This window comes from Ursus arctos, unplaced genomic scaffold (genome assembly GCF_023065955.2).
Source record: "Ursus arctos isolate Adak ecotype North America unplaced genomic scaffold, UrsArc2.0 scaffold_20, whole genome shotgun sequence".
NCBI classification, from domain to species: Eukaryota; Metazoa; Chordata; class Mammalia; order Carnivora; family Ursidae; genus Ursus; species Ursus arctos.
The window spans coordinates 14,632,263-14,651,148 of NW_026622875.1; the positions used below are offsets into that span (position 1 = coordinate 14,632,263).

Consider the following 18,886-nt stretch of genomic DNA (forward strand, 5'->3'; position numbering starts at 1 on the left):
TTAAAATATATATATTACCTAAAACCATTTTGCAGCTGAGCCCAGAAGTTTATGCTACATTAGGAATTAAATAAGGGAGAAAAATGGCATATTTTAAATATTACCCCAGGGTGGTTTACATTTGCCAAGTTCCTTCTAAATTTTCCTTCTGAAATTCCACCCCCCCCTTTTTTTTTAAACAAGAGAGGAAAAAATATCTATTATTGAACTACAAGCTGTGGAACAATTTTAGCATTCCCCCAGGCTTACACCACTAGTAATGATGTTAATTCCTTGCATGCGGCCTTGGATCAGGGTTCTCATCCCTGGCCCCCACCTGCAGCCTGGCCCCAATATCAGTAAGCCTGCAGTAGTAGGCTCATGTGAGCCCACCTCTTTTCTTATCCAAAATTCTGCAGGTGATCCTGACGTACAGCCACAGTTGAGGTCCTGCATTAGAAGAACTGGAGAGAATATACAGGGGACACCCCTAGAGGACTCAAGCCAAACTTCTACACAATGTGAGTAGGCATTAGTTGACTGGTCCATCCCGAAGATTCCCCACAGATGAGCAAATAGCAGAGCCAAACATAAACTGAATCTTGACAAAGAAGCATGGACATGCTTGTAGCTAAAATATATTTGTTAAGAAATTATTTTGAATTAATTTTTTAATTAATCTGTTCTGGCTTTTGAGTCTATTAGTACTTTTTTTTCCCCTTGCATTTCATGAAAATACAATGCAGGAATAAACAGAAAGGAGAAGAGAGAATAGGCTATGCTAAAGGAGATATTTTTAGAGTGGGTTTTAGGATTACTTCGGAGTTGTTCTTCACTTCAAAGGGGCAGGAAAATATTCAAACGGAGGTAGCATATGGTTAGTGTGAAAAATGTTGGTGAAGCCTCTAGTTCTGTTGCTCACTCTCCAGGATTTGGGGCTAGCACATTAGTTCTTCATGTCTAGTTGCCTCAATAGCACAACAAAAAAGAGCTCTGTGTGTCTGTGAAAGAGAACCATGTAAGAAGGCACATGAGGCCTAGGAAGTGGAGTTTACCTTATAGAGTAAACTAAACTGGGCTTCTCAACCTGCAGTCTTTGGAGAGCTTCAGCGTATCCATGAACCTCCTGAAAGTGCATAAAAAATTGTGTATGTGCCCTTTTGTTCTGGAGAAATGGTCCAAGGCTTTTATCAAAATTTCAAACCATTGGAAAGGATTAAATACTGCTTTCTTTTTCCTTTTTCCTTACTTAATTTTTTAAAAGAGTCTGGAGGGGCACCTGGGTGGCTCAGTCGGTGAAGCATCTACCTTCAGCTCAGGTCATGATCCCAGGGTCCTAGGATCGAGCCCTGCATCGGGTTCCCTGCTCACCAGGGAGCCTGCTTCTCACTCTCCGTCTGCTACTCCCCCTGCTGTGCTCTCTCTCTGTCAAGTAAATAAATAAAATCTTTCCAAAAAATTAAAAAAAAATAAGAGTCTGGAGGGTAGAGATGAATGGTATAAAAATTATTCAAGTTAGGAAGATACAGACCATGTGGCGGCTCAGTTGGTTAAGCATCTGCCTTCCGCTCAGGTCATGATCCCAGGGTCCTGGGATCGAGTCCCACACTCGGCTCCTGCTCAGTGGAGAGTCTGCTTCTCCCTCTGCCTCTACTCCCCCTGCTTGTGCCCTCTCTCTCTCTTTCTCTCTCTCTCTCTGACAAATGAAGAAATAAAATCTTCAAGTTAAGAAAATAGAAAAGAGGTCATATTGATTTAGTCAGCTATCTGGAGGGATCCCATTGGTTCTTGAAACTGGAGCAGAAGGCAGGTAATCACATCGTTTGAAGCCTGCCATGGGGGGAAAGGCAGAGAAGTGGATAAGAAACCATAGATGGAAATTCAAGGTGCTAGAGCAGGTAGTTGGTAATTGTTGAAACTGCATGAGGGTACACAGGGATTAATTAGGTTTGAAATTTTCCACAATAAAACTTTTTTTTTTAAAATAAAGCACCCCAGAGAGGATTCTGGGAAGATGCCATAGTAGGAAGCACCGGAAATCTATCTTTCTACCTAGACAACAACTGCACTAGCAGAATTGGTCTGATGTAAGTATGTTAGAACTGTCAAGTCTATGGAAGGCTTGCAAATTCCAGGAGAAGGGCTGGATGGTAAATTGAGGTTAATTTTGATCAATTTCAGCTCTGAATAGAGTAGCAGCTACTCATCTCCCACCCTCAGCCCCTTGACAGGCTGCCCAGCGTGTTTCTGGAGCAGTTTGAACACAGTCTCTAGGAGCCAGGATGGGAATAAAGGACTCTGTCCTCCAAATACCAAGGATCTGTGCTCTGATTGTAGATTGCTGTTTCTGATCACAGAGGTGCAAGACAAAGAGGCAGGCAGCCATTGTTGTAACACCCGTCCTTGTTGCAAGCCCCTACCCCTCTGGCTGAAGTGACTTCCAAGGGATTTAGAAGGCTGGCACCTTCCTCCCACCCTTCAGTTTTTCTTTTCTCCCTTTTGGGAGCCAGGCATTGAAAACTAGGACATTCAAAAGTAATTGCATATAAGGGGAAATTAGAAAGTCACCACACATGCTCAGGGGAAGGCACAGGCTCATAAAAAAACCTGAGAAGACCTTAAGCTTATACCTCAGGCTGATCCTTGGCACAGAGACAGCCTACAACAAAAATGAAAACAAAAAACAGCAAGCCTTGGGGAAGGGGGAGAATCTGATTTTCAGAGGTATCACATTATCAGATTCAAATGTCCCATTTTCAACAGCATCAACAAAATCACAAGTCATACAAAGAAATAGGAAAGTATGGCCCATTCAAAGAGAAAAAACAACCAGCAGAAACTGTCCCTGAAAAGTATCTGATAGGAATTTAGTAGACAAAGACTTTATAAGTACTGTTTTAAAGATGCTCAAAGACTAAAAGAAGATGTGGAGAAAATCAAGAACATGATATATGAACAAAATGGAAACATAAATAAAGAGATAGACATCTTAAAGAAACAAAAAATCTGTAGCTAAAAAGTACAATAACTGAAATTAAAAATTTGTTAGATGGATCCAAAGGCAGATTCAAACAGGTAGAAGAGTCCGTGAACTTGAGGTGAGGACAATAAAAATTACAGCATCTGAAGAACAAAGAAAAAAGATAGAAGGAAACAAAGTTTGTGGGACACCATCAGTGGACCAAAGTACACATTGTGGAAGTACCAGAAGGAGAAGAGAGAAAAGAGCAGAGAGAATATTTGAAGAAATAATGGCTGGAACTCAGTAAGAATTTTGGAAAATTCACAAATTTGTGGAAATTAAACAAGAACTCACATAAGAAATTAGGAAACACTTAGAGATGGATGAAAACAAATACACAACATACCAAAACTTACAGAATACAGTGAAAACAGTGCTAAGGGGGAAATTTATGTCTATAAATGCTTACATTAAAAAATACGAAATATCTCAGGGCGTCTGGGTGGCTCAGTTGGTTTAACATCCAACTCTTGATTTTCGGTCAGGTCATGAATTCAGGGTCATGAGGTCCAGCCCCATGTCAGGCTCTATGCTCAGGCGGAGTCTGCTTGAGATTCTCTCTCCCTCTGCCCCTCCCCCAACTCATTGTACACGAGCATGCACATGCATGCATCTCTCTCAAATATTTTTTTAAAAAAAGAAATATCTCAAATCAACAACCTCATTTACAACTTAAGGAACTAGAAATAAGAGAGCACTCTAAACCCAAAGCTAGAAGAAGGAAGGGAATAATAAAGATCAGAGCAGAAATAAACAAAATAGAGAGCAGAAAAATAATAGAGACAGAAAGCAGAATGGTGGTCACCAGGGGTTAGGGGCAGGGAGGAATGGAGAGTGGAGTTTTGGTTTTGCAACATGGAGAGGGTTCAGGAGATGGATGGTAAATGATGGTTGCACAACAATACGGTACTTCATACCACTTAAAAACAAAATGGTACTTAATACCACTTAAAAATGGTTAGGATAGGGGCGCCTGGGTGCCTCAGCCATTAAGCCTTTGCCTTCAGCTTAGGTCATGATCCCAGGGTCCTTGGATCGAGCCCCACATCCGGCTCCATGCTCCACTGGGAGCCTGCTTCTTCCTCTCCCACTCCCCCTGCTTGTGTTCCCTCTCTCGCTGGCTGTCTCTATCTCTGTTGAATAAATAAATAAATAAAATCTTTTTTAAAAAATGGTTAAGATAATAAATTTTATGTTATGTTTATTTTACCACAATCAAAAAAAAAAATAGAGAAAAAAATTAAATAAAGGGCCCCAGATGAGATAGCAAGAAGACCCTGAGAAAAAGTCCCTGAGAGCCTTTAGTTTGTCTGAGAGCAGAGGTGAATGGCCCATGTCACCCTGTGGCTGAGTGGTTGGTAATGATCTCCCCACCATCTGCTTCCTTTTCTTCCTCAATTCCTTTTTTCTGCTCTGCCTTTCTGAGAGAATAACCCACTTTCTTGAGATCTTAAATGCCAAGTTTGATGTGATGATTATGGAAAAAAAAAGTGTGACGTTACTAATGGAAAGTACTTCAATTTTCTGACAGTCACATAGACTTAAAAAAATCTCTGGGGCCTAGTAACTTAATGATATTGATACAGAGGCATCGTGTAAAAGAGTAAACAATTATATGATATTTTTGGGTTGATGGTCCAGTTTTTCTGAATAGGCATTTTAGGGATAGAATTTTGTATAATTCCCCCTGTTGTTCATTTGTTTTTCCATATAAATCCAGCCTTCATGATATGACAGTTTCTGTTCTTTCAAAAATGAGGGTAATAATGTTACTTGTTGGGGCGTCTGGGTAGCTCAGTCAATTAAGGGTCTGCGTTTGGCTCAGGTCGAGCCCCATATTGGGCTCCTTGCTCAACAGGGAGTCTGCTTCTCCCTCTGCCCCTCCCCCATGCTCTCCCTCTCTCTCTCCCTCTCAAATAAATAAATAAAATCTTTAAAAAATAATGTTACGGGGCGCCTGGGTGGCACAGCGGTTAAGCGTCTGCCTTCGGCTCAGGGCGTGATCTCGGCGTTATGGGATCGAGCCCCACATCAGGCTCCTCTGCTATAAGCCTGCTTCTTCCTCTCCCACTCCCCCTGCTTGTGTTCCCTCTCTCGCTGGCTGTCTCTATCTCTGTCAAATAAATAAGTAAAATCTTAAAAAAAAAATAATAATGTTACTTGTTTTATTAACAGTGATATAAAATCCTGTAGAGAAACATCAACGCTTAGAAAAGGTCTGAATACTCACAAATTACTACAGTCTTCCTAAATCTCCACTTAAGTCAGACCTTCCAAATGTTTGAATTTTTATGTCTTTACCTTCAAATATGAATATCCTCTTCCATTACCTCTTCTTTACACCGAATCAGGCAATTGAAGTCTTTCAACTAGTTTCACATTTACGAACTGGTTATGTATAAATTGTCACCCTGTCCTTCACCTCTTGGGCACCAGAGGGCAGACATCTTAAACCTCACTTACCCGGGACACAAATCCTTCTCCCCTCCACAGCAAAGTTTCTCCTCTGGATTTGCTCTAGCACCTTGTAGAAGCTTAAAGGAACAATTCAGTTTTGCTCTTCCTGACAATTAACGTCTTTCTAATGGCACTACAGTTGGTTCAACACACCCACCAGAGACAGAAAGTAAGGATTACTCGGGAGGCAGCCCCACCACCCTTTATCAATCTGCACAATCAAAAGAATTGTCCTTGTAAGTAGTCTTTGTAAACAATCAGTTCATAATCTTCCTTTTTGTTCTTGTTAACTTTTAATTGTTTTTAAGCTAAAGACAATCTAAAATTCAATTCGTTACTCTAGTCTTCAGAGCTTATGAAGTAAGATAATAGAAGTGAAACTGCTTTCAAAGGGGGAAAGAAGAACCATAAAATTGCAAAGTAGGTTACCTCTAGGAGATATGTTAACAAGACAAGGTCGTTTGCCTAATAAGTAATCAATAAATGGTCAACAATGATTGCAAGGGATTCATTTTTAAAGAAGTAAAGTTAACTTTTGGTCCTTGTGAATGTAGTCCTATAGTTTGTTTTTTACGATTTTGTTTGTTGTTGAGCTTCCTTTTTGAAAAAAAATCATTTTCTAAAAAAAAAAGAAAGGAAAGAAAAGAAAAGAAAAATTTTCATTTTCTCAACCTGTTGTTAACTTTTGTGAACTTACCTAAACTTCACATTCAGAACCACTCAAATAGACATTTGTTCATTTATAGAATATTGTGGTTATGAAGAAATCTAGAAATTGAATTTAAAATATGACTTTTTGTTTACTGTGAGAAACCAGGTCTCAACCATCAATAAGTAAATAGTTCCAAGAGAAAATGTAAAAGTACAGATATGTAGAATATCTTTTTTCCCTAATACCAAATAAGAATATTTTTATTTTCTTTTGGGCCATTCCTCAATAACAGTATATATAGAGTAGTTTTAAATTACTTAGGATTGTTTTAATGTCTTTTTCTTCCTTTGACAACTGATCAGATTCAGCTAAAGGGATCAGAGACTTCAGAGTATCACAACTGGCAGTTTCTTTTTCTTTTTTTTTTTTTTTAAGATTTTTTTATTTATTTGTCAGAAAGAGGGAGAGAGAACACAAGCAGGGGGAGCAGCTGGCAGAGGGAGAAGCAGGCTCCCCGAGCAGTGATCCCCACGCAGGACTCGATCCTAGGACCCCGGGATCATGACCTGAGCCAGAGGCAAACGCTTCACTGACTGAGCCACCCAGGTGCCCCACAGCTGTCAGTTTCTAAATTCAACACAAACAGCTCTCTCTGGATAAAAAGATTTTTTTGCTCAACGTTTTGTCAACTTACTTTAACTGTTTTTGTGATTACTGTAAGTAGTAGGAAGAGAAATTAATACTTGTCCAGCCCTTTAGTCATACATATTCACACTCATCTGTCTCCCAGCACTCATGTGAAATACATCTCCACTTTATGGGATGGACAACTGCCTCAGAGAAGTTAAATAAGTTGATAGATTTAAAAATTCAAGATACACATCATTACAGGAAAATTAGTGTTTTGGTTTTGTTTTCTATTTTTTTAGAATTGGCATAGACCATAGCCCTATATTTCTAATGGCTTATGTGTGAAAAACCTTTTTTTTAAGTCAAATATTTGAACTTGAAATATATATATATGTGTGTGTATATGTATATATATTTAAGATTTTATTTATTTATTTGACAGACAGCCAGTGAGAGAGGGAACACAAGCAGGGGGAGTGGGAGAGGAAGAAGCAGGCGCCCAGTGGAGCATGGAGCCCAATGTGGGGCTCGATCCCACCGGGATCACGCCCTGAGCCAAAGGCAGACGCTTAACGACTGAGCCACCCAGGCACCCCTGAACTTGAAATATATTTTAAAATTAATACCGAGTACATGGGAAAATATATTGTGAATTTCGATTCCCCCAACTCCAATCCGGTCCCAAATCATAAGTTCCAGACCCCTTCTCATTCTTCAGCTCAGTAGTCCCTGCTCACACAGTTTCATCTTCTTCGGCTTCAGTTACCTGTGGTCAATCCTGCTCCGGAAGCAGATGATCCTCCTTCCGAGGAATCAGCAGAAGGTCAAGAGTAGCCTGACTCATCCACCTCGCTTCATCTCATCCTGGGCCTTTTGTTATTCACATCATCACAAGAAGAAGGGTGAGTACAGCGAATAAGATGTTTTGAGAGAGAAGAGACACCATGTTCCCCATTACTTTATTACAGTACACTGTCATACTTGTTCCATTTTATTATTAGTTATTGTCAATCTCTTATTGTGCCTGCTTTATAAATTAAACACTATCATAGGTATGTGTATAGAGGAAAAGGCTTAGTATATATAGGGTCTGATACAACCACGGTTTCAGGCACCCACCAGGATTACTGGAACAGATCCCCTACAGATAACTGGGGACTACTCTATTACCCTTTCTTTCCACCCACATACCCTGCTCACCAGGGTAGTCATTCGCATTCACAGGATATGTCAAATCTGGATGTTTGCTTGGGAGGCAGTCTGGGTAGAGAGGAAAATGTAGCCCTGGGCCTCAGACACTTCCCTTCCCTACTCATTGACAGCATGACCCTGAGCAAAGGTTGTAATTTGATTGAGCCTCAGTTTCCAACCCACGTCACATGGTAATAATGTATACCTCTTAGAGTTATTTTGAGGATTAAATGAAATATCATTTGTATTGTCCTAGAGTGTAATTGGTTCTAAAATACTTCCCATCCTCTTTAGTGGTAAATTGGGTAATAACTATCAGTTAATTATTTTGGCATTTCAGTTACAGCTTAGAGTAGTGAGTACAGTCAGGAAACCTAGGGCTGTTACTATGCCATAGGAATTAGCTTTGGATTGGCCTCCCTCTAATGTCTAATTTTTTTAAATGTCTTATTCATAAATTTCAAGAATGTGAAGGTAGGGTACACAATCCTAATGTGCAGGGAATCCTTGCTTTTCCTCTTTTTTTTTTTCTTTTTAAGATTTAAAAATTTTTAAGTAATCTCCACACCCAACATGGGGCTCAAACTCACAATCCCGAGAACAAGAGTCACTTACTCAACCAAGGGAGCCAGTCAGGCGCCCTTGCTTTTCCTCTTGATACAAGGTTTTATCAGCAACTAAAACACCCACGCTGAGTGGTCAAGAGGTGGGGTCATATCATATCACAACACAGGAATTGTTGTGAATTCAGGAACAAGAGAATGTTGATTAAGTGGCAAATGAGGACTAAACAGGAAGAGAGCCATGGCTAGGAGAAAATCTGACCTGGGGAATTGATCATTATTTGTGTTTTTGCTCACTCCTTCTTCTCTTTTCTCTATCAAAGTTCCCAATAGTTTTAAGATTTAGAACAGTAGAATAATAGAATAAAATTCTGCCTTCCTCCCCTCCCCTCTTCTTGCCTTTCCATTACTTCAACCTCATTCAGCATTTATTCAATCAAGACATATAAACTGAGCGCCTATTGCATAACAGACACTGTGCCAAGCTTTGAGAATACAATGATGAGCAAAACAGCCATAGTCTTTGATCTTATGAAATTCATATTGGGTAAAAGGGCAGACAGTAAGTAATCAACAATGAATAAATGAGCATAAATAATATGATGATTTCAAAGAGTGCTAAATGTTATGAAACAAATATAACAGAGTAACTGGGGAGCCTCTTTAGACTGGGTGGTCAGAGGAGGCCTCTTGGTGGAGTGACCTTGGACTGAGACCTGCCTAATGAGGTCCGAGCCATTTGAAGATCTGAGAGAAGAGCTTTACAGGTATGGAGGACCGCAGAGGTCTAGGCTTTGTGGTGGGAATGAATTTAGTTTGTTGTAAGGAACAGAACTGGAGGAGTGATGGGAGAATGGTGGGAGAGAAGGTCAGAGAGGTAGGCTGCGGGGAGGGACATTTTGTGAAAGACCGTCTAGACGGTGGTTAGGGTTTAGATTTTATACATAATTATCTTAGAAGGTGACAAGTGTTATAAAAAAGGGAAGGATAAGGAGGATTAGGATTGTGAGGGTGGAGCTGGTTTGTGATTTTTGAATAGGGAAGTCGGGGAGGCCTCATTGACAAGGTGAACTTTAAGATTTCCAAGAAGTGAGGAGTTAGGGCTGTGGATCCCTGGAAGAAGAGTGTTCTAGGCAGAGCCAGTTCAAAGCTGGTATGGAAACAGCAAGAGGGCCTGGAGAGCTGTGAGCTAGATACTGGGTGAAATCTCCGTGGGCCATAGGGCCCTCCATCTTTAAGAGGTCAGATGGATGGCAAGGAAGCTGTCAGAGAAGACTGAGCAACAGCAGCCTACATAGTAGTTAGAAAACCAGGAAAATGTGGTGCCGTAGAAGCCAAGAGAAGTAAACCTCTCAAGAAAGAGAGACTAGTCGGCTGCTGCTGCTGAGAGAGTAGGTGAGATGAAAACCAGGAGTGACTGTTGGAGATGGGTATTGGTGACCTGGGTAGGAGCGGGGTCAGTGGATGATCTGGATGGAAGCCCAGCTGGCAAAGGTCGAGGGGGAGAAGTCTGCAATGGACAGAACTAGTGGCCAGGTTGTGTATGCCCAGGCTCTGAGGTCACTGTTTCTCTCGGAGATAACAAAACAAGCTCCAGTGCCCGTCTCTCACGAAACAAACGCATCTTGTAGCTCTCTTGGGTGTAACTGCACAGGCTCTGTGGCACTCAGTGAAACATCTGGCCGAGCTGAACCACTTTCATTCAGAATGAGCACACCACCAAATTTATCCATGAGCTCATCTTCATGAAAGCCTAGAGTGTATTACTAAGTCTCTCTGAACAAGCCACTTACTTAATCGTTTTGTGTAATTTCTCCATGCGATAAACAGGGTTGCCAGAAAACTTGTTAGCCACTTCTATGGTTTTTAGAAGCATTGCTATAAAGAAACGTAAGTACTGAACCTAAAGCTATGGTTTAGTTGTAAGATATGATTATTACACATCCTTCTCCCTTCATTTTTGGCATTTATTTCTTACGAAAATGGCCTTCATATAAACCCCTGAGAAGGGAAAGAGAAGTAACTTCATAGTGAGTGTCCCATGGCTGGTGAGGTGAGTGGAGTTTGGGCACAATAATGTCCCCCCACTTCCCAACACACATACACCCTCTCACACCCTCACTCCCGCTCACAGCCACACACTGTAGGAGTTGCTGACACTTGGCAACTCAAAAATAAACAGAAGTGAATCTACTTGGTTTATATCACTTCTAACAAGTCACACTAATAATAGAATTATTTGTTATGATTTTACTACTGATCTCATATCCTTTTGGCAGTATATCAAGATTTTGGTGGTTCTTTTTTTCTGGTATGTAGGGCTCCCTCTTCTACCCTCCTTCCTTTTCCTCCCAAACTGTGCCGGTGTAGGTGAATCAGTACATACCCCTCTTAGGTGGAGTTCATCAGTAAAAGTGTCCTAAAACTGGGGAGGGAAATCACTTTGGCAGAGTAGTTAAGAGAACAGACTTTAGCTGTGAACCTGGGTTAATATCCTGGCTCTGCTCCTTATGAGATATGAGAACTTGAGCAAGTTACTTATTTATGCCTCAAATTCTACCTTTGTTAAAAAGGGATAATTATAATGTTTTATAAGTGCTTTCCAGGTATTAATTCTTCTAATCTTAACAATAACCCTACAAGATAAGTGCTATAATTAAATTTTTTTTTTTACAGATGAGAAAACCAAAACACAGATGTTAAGTAATCTATCCTAGGTTGCAATCTATTTTTTTCTATCAAGATTTGTCCATATTTATTAGGCAAAAATAAAGTTAATGCAGCTTAGAGCAGCAAAGAACTTTCATTCAAACACGTTTTGCATTTCTGACCCAGGTGTCATATTCAAAAGTCTCAGACTACACAAATACGAAGCTGCTTCCAAGAGGAGTGAGGCGTTTAGTGACATTAAATGTTGTTGTTTTTTTTTTTAATGATTTTTTATTATATTATGTTAGTCACCATACAGTACATCCCCGGTTTCCAATGTAAAGCTCGATGATTCATTAGTTGTGTATAACACCCAGTGCACCATGCAATACGTGCCCTCCTTACTACCCATCACCGGTCTATCCCATTCCCCCACCCCCCCCTCCCCTCTGAGGCCCTCAGTTTGTTTCTCATAGTCCATAGTCTCTCATGTTTCATCCCCCCTTCTGATTACCCCCCTTTCTTTATCCCTTTCTTCTCCTACCGATCATCCTAGTTCTTATGTTCCATAGATGAGAGAAATCATATGATAGTTGTCTTTCTCTGCTTGACTTATTTCACTTAGCATTATCTCCTCCAGTGCCGTCCATGTTTAGGTTGCAATCTATTAAACATAGATTCACCATGTAATCCAGCAATTCCACTTCCAGGTATATATCCATAAGAATTGAAAGCGGGGTCTCAAAGAGATACATGTACACCCATATTTGTAGTTGCATTATTCACAATAACCAAAGGTAGACACAACCCAAGTGTCCATCGGCAGATGGATAAACATAATGTGGTATATACATAAAATGGAATATTATTTACTTTTAAAAGAAAGGAAATTTGACACATGCTATGACATAGATGAACCGTGAAGACATTATACTAAATGAAATAAGCTAGTCACAAAAAAGACAAATACTGAATGAAGTACATAATACTATGTGAGGTACTTAGAGTAGTCAAATTCATAGAGAAAGCAGAATGGTGATTATAGAAAATAGTAGAGGCTGGGGGGACAGCAAAATGGGGAGTTGTTTAATCAGTACAGAGTTTCAGTTTTACAACATGAGAAGACTTCTGGAGGTTGGTTGTAGAACAACGTGAATGCACTTAAAACCGCTGAACAACACACTTGAAAATGGTTAAGATGGTGAATTTTATGTTATGTGCATTTGACCACAATTAAAAATAAAACAAACAAATAAAAATCAACCAACCAATAAAACAAAATAAAAAAATGAAAACAAAACTAGAAAAAACCCCCACCATAGTGGGACTGAGAACATAGTGATTCTCTATTGTTCATAGTAATAGAGAGTTTAAAAGGCTGCCTGCCCGTTGGGTAAGGAAGGCATGAACCCAGTCATTGACAAGCTCAGGTACAGTGTTTCTGAGTGAACCGAATAGGAATGTCCGGTCATCAGCTAAGGATGCAGGTCTGAGGCTGGTGATCTGTACCCTCGGAGGCTCTAGGAAGACAAAGCAGTAGCCCTTTACTGCAGGGTGGATTAGATGGGGGAGGGTGAAGATGAGGACAAAGGAAACATGGAGGATGACTGCCCTAATTCTAGTTTAGGAGGATGGTGATGGTACTGCCATAACCCAGGAAGGAGAAACCGGAGCCTGAGCAGGTGGAAGAGGCGATTGGGAGTTCAGTATCGGGTGTGTTAAATTTGGGATATGCAAAGCTATTCAGTAGGCAGTTAGGTTGGCATCTGAGAAGGTGATTGGGGCTGAGAAGCCACATTGCCTCTTGTCCAGCATTTTCTCACAGGGACTCAGTCTTCCAAAAACTGGTTCCCTCTGATATTCCCAGTGCTCATGAACATATCAGAGGCCCTGAGAGTGCTTTGGGAAAGAGAATTGCTTGACTTTGTTTAACCTAGGTTTTTCTCAACTCATTTGCCTGCCCAACCCTTTTTTTCATGAGACATCTATTAATTTACTGAGGACTACACATTGGGGAATTGTTCTTTGGTCTATGCAGATATTTTTCTGTTGAGAAAGTAGAGCAAAGGAGAAACTGGTTAGAGGGTCAGTAGATCTGTGGGTATTCAGTGTGGATCTGTTAAGTCACCAAAATGGAGTGAGGAAACTCCCAGAAATCCAGGCCTGACCTGGGAACTGAGGACAGTGACCTTTCTGCGTGGGAAGTGCTGGTGAAGGCTGCTGGGGGTTTTGATCAAAGACAGCTTGCTATCTTGGCTTTCTACCTACATTACATGTGCCAGTAAAGCCCTGGTCCAATCCCTCCCCTGGTTCTTTTTTATACTCTACGTTGGCTTCTTGTCCTTGCTTTCCCATTTGCATAACTAATGCACACAACACAGAGTTCCTGCAATTTTAAAGACAGCTGGCCAGCACATCTTGGATGCTGATGTCAGGAAACATCTGGAAGAGGGTTAAAGTTACTGCAGGCCCAAATGAGAACAATGGAAGCACATTAATGTGGAAAATTCGGTAGGGGGGGTGTGTACATAAAAATGGCTGCCAGGCCAACTTATAAAAGCCTTATGCAAAATGTTCTTATAGTTTGGGCATTAATACCACTGAGCAATTGAGTGGTAAGCCAGCTAAAACTGAAATATTTCTACTTTTTTTTGGACCCTTATCTTTGAGGCTTTCCTTTTCTTAAAAGTTTTCCTAGAAGTCCTGCCAGCTAACCAAAATACTCTTTTCTGAAGAATCATGAACTAGTATTTTATTTTATAGTAATTTTTTTAAAGATTTTATTTATTTATTTGACAGAGAGAGAGACAGCCAGCGAGAGAGGGAACACAAGCAGGGGGAGTGGGAGAGGAAGAGGCAGGCTCCCAGCGGAGGAGCCTGATGTGGGGCTCGATCCCAGAACGCTAGGATCACGCCCTGAGTTGAAGGCAGACGCTTAACGACTGAGCCACCCAGGCGCCCCTATTTTATAATAATTTTAAGCTAATCTCCATCTTTCCTTTTTGTTCTCTCTCAAAATATGAAGATATAGAGTTCTGGTATACATATTTTTGCTGTCTTTAAGAAGTCAGTGTTGGCAGAAATATTGAGCTTTATAAAAATTGTGACTGAAATACTTAAATATGAACATTACTTCCCAAGGGTGCATGGCATAGTGGTTGGAAGAGTGGGTTTTGGAGTTTGGAGACTAGATTCTAGGTTTGTGTGATGTTGGGTAAATTACTTAATTAGCATAACTTAATCTGTAAAATTGTGGTAATTATTTCTGTCTATTTAGATTGTCATAAAGAGTGTACAAGCTAGGGCACCCAGGTGGCTCTGTCAGTTAAGCATCCGGCTCTTGATCTCAGGATCCTGAGAGCAAGCCCTAGGTCTGGCTCTGTGCTGGGCATAGAGCCTGCTTAAGGTTCTCTCCCTCCCTCTCCCTCTGTCCCTTCCCCCCCCCCACCACCAAAAAAGGAAAAGAAAAAAAGAGTATACAAGCTAACGTGTGTTAGAAGTGTTTAGTGAGATGCCTGGCCCAGGTTAGCTATTATGATTGTGGTTTTGTTGATATCCAAGGATTAAGAAGAAATCCTAGCCATAATCTATTTCTCAATGCAACTCCAACAAAACATTGAGTATTTGCTTTCAGTTTCTGGCCTACAAATGTATGTTTTCAGATTAGGATTTCTCCACAAGTATTCTCCTAGAGTTCTACCTACTGTTTCCCTTTATTTTGTAGAAACTAAAGTGGTATTCTGTCTCTTGTATGAATTAATAATTGCCATCTCATATGGTTTTCCAATATTTGGACTCCTGGTTCTTTGTATGACACCTGCTTTTTCCCTCTGAAAGCTTGTTGGATTTGCTCCTATCTCCAGGGTTCTGAACTTTCACCATGATGTGCTTTGGTGTTCGTCTGTTTTCATCCCCTGCACTAGGTCTTTGTTGGGCCCTATCAATCTGGCAGCTTGTGTCTCTTGGTTTTGGAAGTTGTCTTGAATTGTTGATTTATTATGAGTTCCTCCACATTATTTCTGCTCTCTCTTTCTGGAACTCCTATTGCCTTCTAGGCTAATCCTCTGATTGTTTTCTCTCTTCTTTCCTATCATCCTTTTCCTTGTCTTTTGGCTTTATTTCCTGAGAGCTCCTCAACTTTATCACCTTAAATCTTCTGTTAAATTTTTTAATCTCTTACCATATCTTAAATTTCTAAGAGTTCTTCTTTTTCCCTCTACTGATTCTTTTTATAGCGTTCTATTCTTATAATATCTATTTTACTTCTCTGAAGATATTAATATTTAATTCTTTTTGAAGGTTTTAATTTGCTCCATAGCTTCTGTTTCCCCTCTAGTATTTTTTTTTCCTTTGTGTTTTTTTTGTCTCTGTATTTCCTGGTAGAGGCTTTCTTCAGATGGCTGGTAATCCCTGCCCTTTATTAACATTTTAGATCTGATGGGAAGTTCTGTGCCATGGAGGAAGCTTGTTGAGTTCAGTCTTTAGGATGATCTGCCTGGGCCATTTATACTGGGGGTAAGGGGGAACGTCATTGTCTTTAGGTTGTTTTTTCTTGATCTGTTTAAGTTTTCTAGGGAAAAAGAACGACCCTTTTTCTATCTACAGGGGTCAGTTATACCAAGTTGCCAGTGTTCTGGAAGTGGACTGGGGATCACAGTACTTCATTATATAAACCTTTTTTTCACATCTCTCTGCTTTCAGTATAGTATTCCTAATCTTAATCATGTGTAGTACCCCTAATTCTGGCTTAGGGACCTTTATTATACCCTCTAGAGAAGAGAACCTCAAGTATTCTCGTGGTATTGGGGAGAAGCAGTCAACTAAGCTGCATTTGGAAGGGGACTTTATGTGTGTATGACCTATCCTGGGAATTTGGTTGTTTCCTGGTTTTCCTCTCTGCTAGTTTAGGACTTAGCTTTCTTAATTTTCTAAATTAGATAACAATTATCCTACTTTTCAGCTTCTAAAATCTCATTACTATCATTATGTCCTCCTTTTAATTTTTAAAAATCTCTTTATTTCTATTTTAATGGATATCTGGGGGAGGGATAAAGACATTTGTTCAATCATCCATCTTTAATCAGTATTTTTCATAGAAGATATTCTTAATTTAATGATTTATTTGAAAAATTAGATTTTCTCTGCCAGAATCCTAGATCAAAGAATTCTGATGAGATCAACCAATCTACTTGGATAGTTTTGTAAATGTATTCATTAATTTCTAACCAGTTTTTAATATTTTGGCCATTACAACTGCTGTGTGGTAAATGTTTCTATTTGTTGGCAAAACCTTCTTGGGTTGTTCATCACCTTTTATGTGGTTATAGATGTAAACAACATGTGTGCTCCAGATGGGCTCTGAAATCCAGGCTCCCACTTTGTGACATACTCCTTAACAACTCCTAAGTCTTCCAAACACAAGTCCCTAAATCTACTCATTTCAGCTCATGTCCTGGCAATTCTCAAGGGAGAAATCTCTGATGACTAAAATCTCTATAATGAGAGACTTTTACATTTCAATATCTATTTTGGTAGGAAACTTTATATTCTACCTTCTTTCTATAGGGTGAGGTGTGGGTAGATTTGGACTTAAGGCATCACGGGTCGAAAGTAACCAGGTGAGTAACAAGGATTTAGGTCCATGGTAAATGTTAACACCATTTACATTTTAAACCTTGACTTTATTTGTCAAAGTGAGAATTCCTACAACTGATACCCTCCTGGCAGAGCTGATTTCAGGGGTGGGGGGCAACTCAGGCAGTAACTTGAGAGGGACTGGGCTATGTGGCACGTGGCCAGTCTCACAGCAGAACAGAATCAACAGCCCCTATAGTCTCAGAGAGGTGATGGCCAGCCTGGTAAGTAATAGTCAAAACTGAAGTCCTGTAAACCAATTTTTGGCTTCCATAGTCAATGGAAGACTGAACTTGCTTGTTATTTCATTAGTTAATCAGAATGTGTTTAGTAGTATTTTTCTGGTTTATAAGAGCAAACTAGAGAAAAAGTTGCCTTTGAAAATCAAAGAACCATAGTAATTGTTATGACTTAGTACCTGCTATTTGCTCGGTGCTTTATACACATGGTCTCATTTAGTCTGCTTAAACAATTCTGCAGTGCTATCATTATATCCATTTTGCACATGAACAAAGATGAGTCTCTGAGAAGTTGATTAACTTACCTAAGATTACAAAGTTATTGAAAATTGAAGTGCATTTAAAAGCAAGATTTTTAGGGGTGCCTAGGTGGCTCAGTCAGTTAAGCGTCTGCCTTCGGTTCAGGTCATGATCCCAGGGTCCTAGGATCTAGCCCTGGCTCCCTGCTCAGTGGGGAGTCTGCTTCTCCCTCTCCCTCTGTAACTCTCTCTCTCTCAAATAAATAAATAAATCTTAAAAAAAAAAAAAGCAAGATTTTCAGAATTTTTCTCAAAAGCCCAGGTTCTTTGTATTGAGCAAGCCTGCTATGCCCAGACAGACAACGTGCAAAAGACTTTTTGTATCATTCATGCAGTGTTTGTTTTTGAATGTAGGGCACATTTCAGATGTGCCAAGAGGAAATGTGTTTATTCTTGCTGACATATAACAAAATCAAAGGCAAACTTTTTTTTTTTTAAAGATTTTATTTATTTATTTGACAGAGAGAGACAACCAGCGAGAGAGGAAACACAAGCAGGGGGAGTGGGAGAGGAAGAAGCAGGCTCCCAGCGAGGCAGGGAGCCCGATGTGTGGCTCAATCCCAGGACCCTGGGATCAGGCCCTGAGCCGAGGGACGACTGAGCCACCCAGGCGCCCCTAAGGCAAACTTTGATTCTATGATCCAAGTATATACAATTACAATTACAAATATACAATTACATGACAAAGATCATCAGCCCAGCACATCACCTTCCAATACAGGTATACAGATAATAAACACAAGACACAGAAGGGGTCAACTCAGGGTGCTACTTGCCTGAGCTGCCATTTTGTCTAAAGTTATCCCTGCCTGGTAGAGAATTGTAAAGACTTGGAGTCCTGGGTTCCAATCCTGGCTTAATGTTTAATGGATTATCTCCATGAGTGATTATAATTCTGCCTTGTCTAGCAATTCCACCTCTCACTCCATCCACATAGTGACAGTGGGAGCAACCTGGAATATATAATTAGACTTTTTAGCAATAGTCAATTTGTCCTACCATTTGTGATACATGGATGAACCCGGAGGGCATTATGATAAGTGAAATAAGCCAGAGAAAGGTAAATACTGCATGGTATCACTTATATGTGGAGTCTAAAAAACAAAACAAAAAGTTTTAATTCATAGAGAGTAGAATGGCGGCTGCCAGGGGCTGGAGGGTGAGGGAAATAAGGAGAGGTTAGTAAAATGCTACAAGATTTCATTTATGAAGATGAATAAGATCTGAGGATCTAAAGTATATCATGCTGACTATAGTTGATAATACTATTTTGTATAACTGAAATTTGCTAAGACAGTAGAACTTAAATGTTCTCAGTAACCAGCACAACAAAAGTACACATGTGAGGTGATGGATGTGAACTTGATGGTGGGATCCCTGCACAATGCATACATACATCAAGGCGTCACATTGTACACCTTAAATATGCTAAATTGTATTTGTTAATTATACCTCAATAAAGCTTAAAAATTTTAAGTCAATTGGACAAGGAATTGCAACTTGCTTGATCCAAGTTGAGCCAATGAGCCCTTTCATCTGGAACCTTGGAATTGATATTACGAAATTTCCAG

At 40.0% G+C, this 18,886-nt stretch overlaps 1 protein-coding gene across 1 annotated transcript in view; it reads left to right on the plus strand.

Moving 5' to 3' along the window:
• The first annotated feature begins 403 nt into the window (after positions 1–403).
• The window catches only part of WWTR1 (WW domain containing transcription regulator 1), a 174,007-nt gene continuing 155,524 nt past the window's right edge, over positions 404–18,886 (plus strand). Inside the window, exons 1-2 of the mRNA XM_044383476.3 lie at positions 404–500; positions 7,503–7,642. The gene's annotated coding sequence lies outside the window, so the exon portion shown is untranslated. The remainder of the gene's footprint in view (positions 501–7,502; positions 7,643–18,886) is intronic.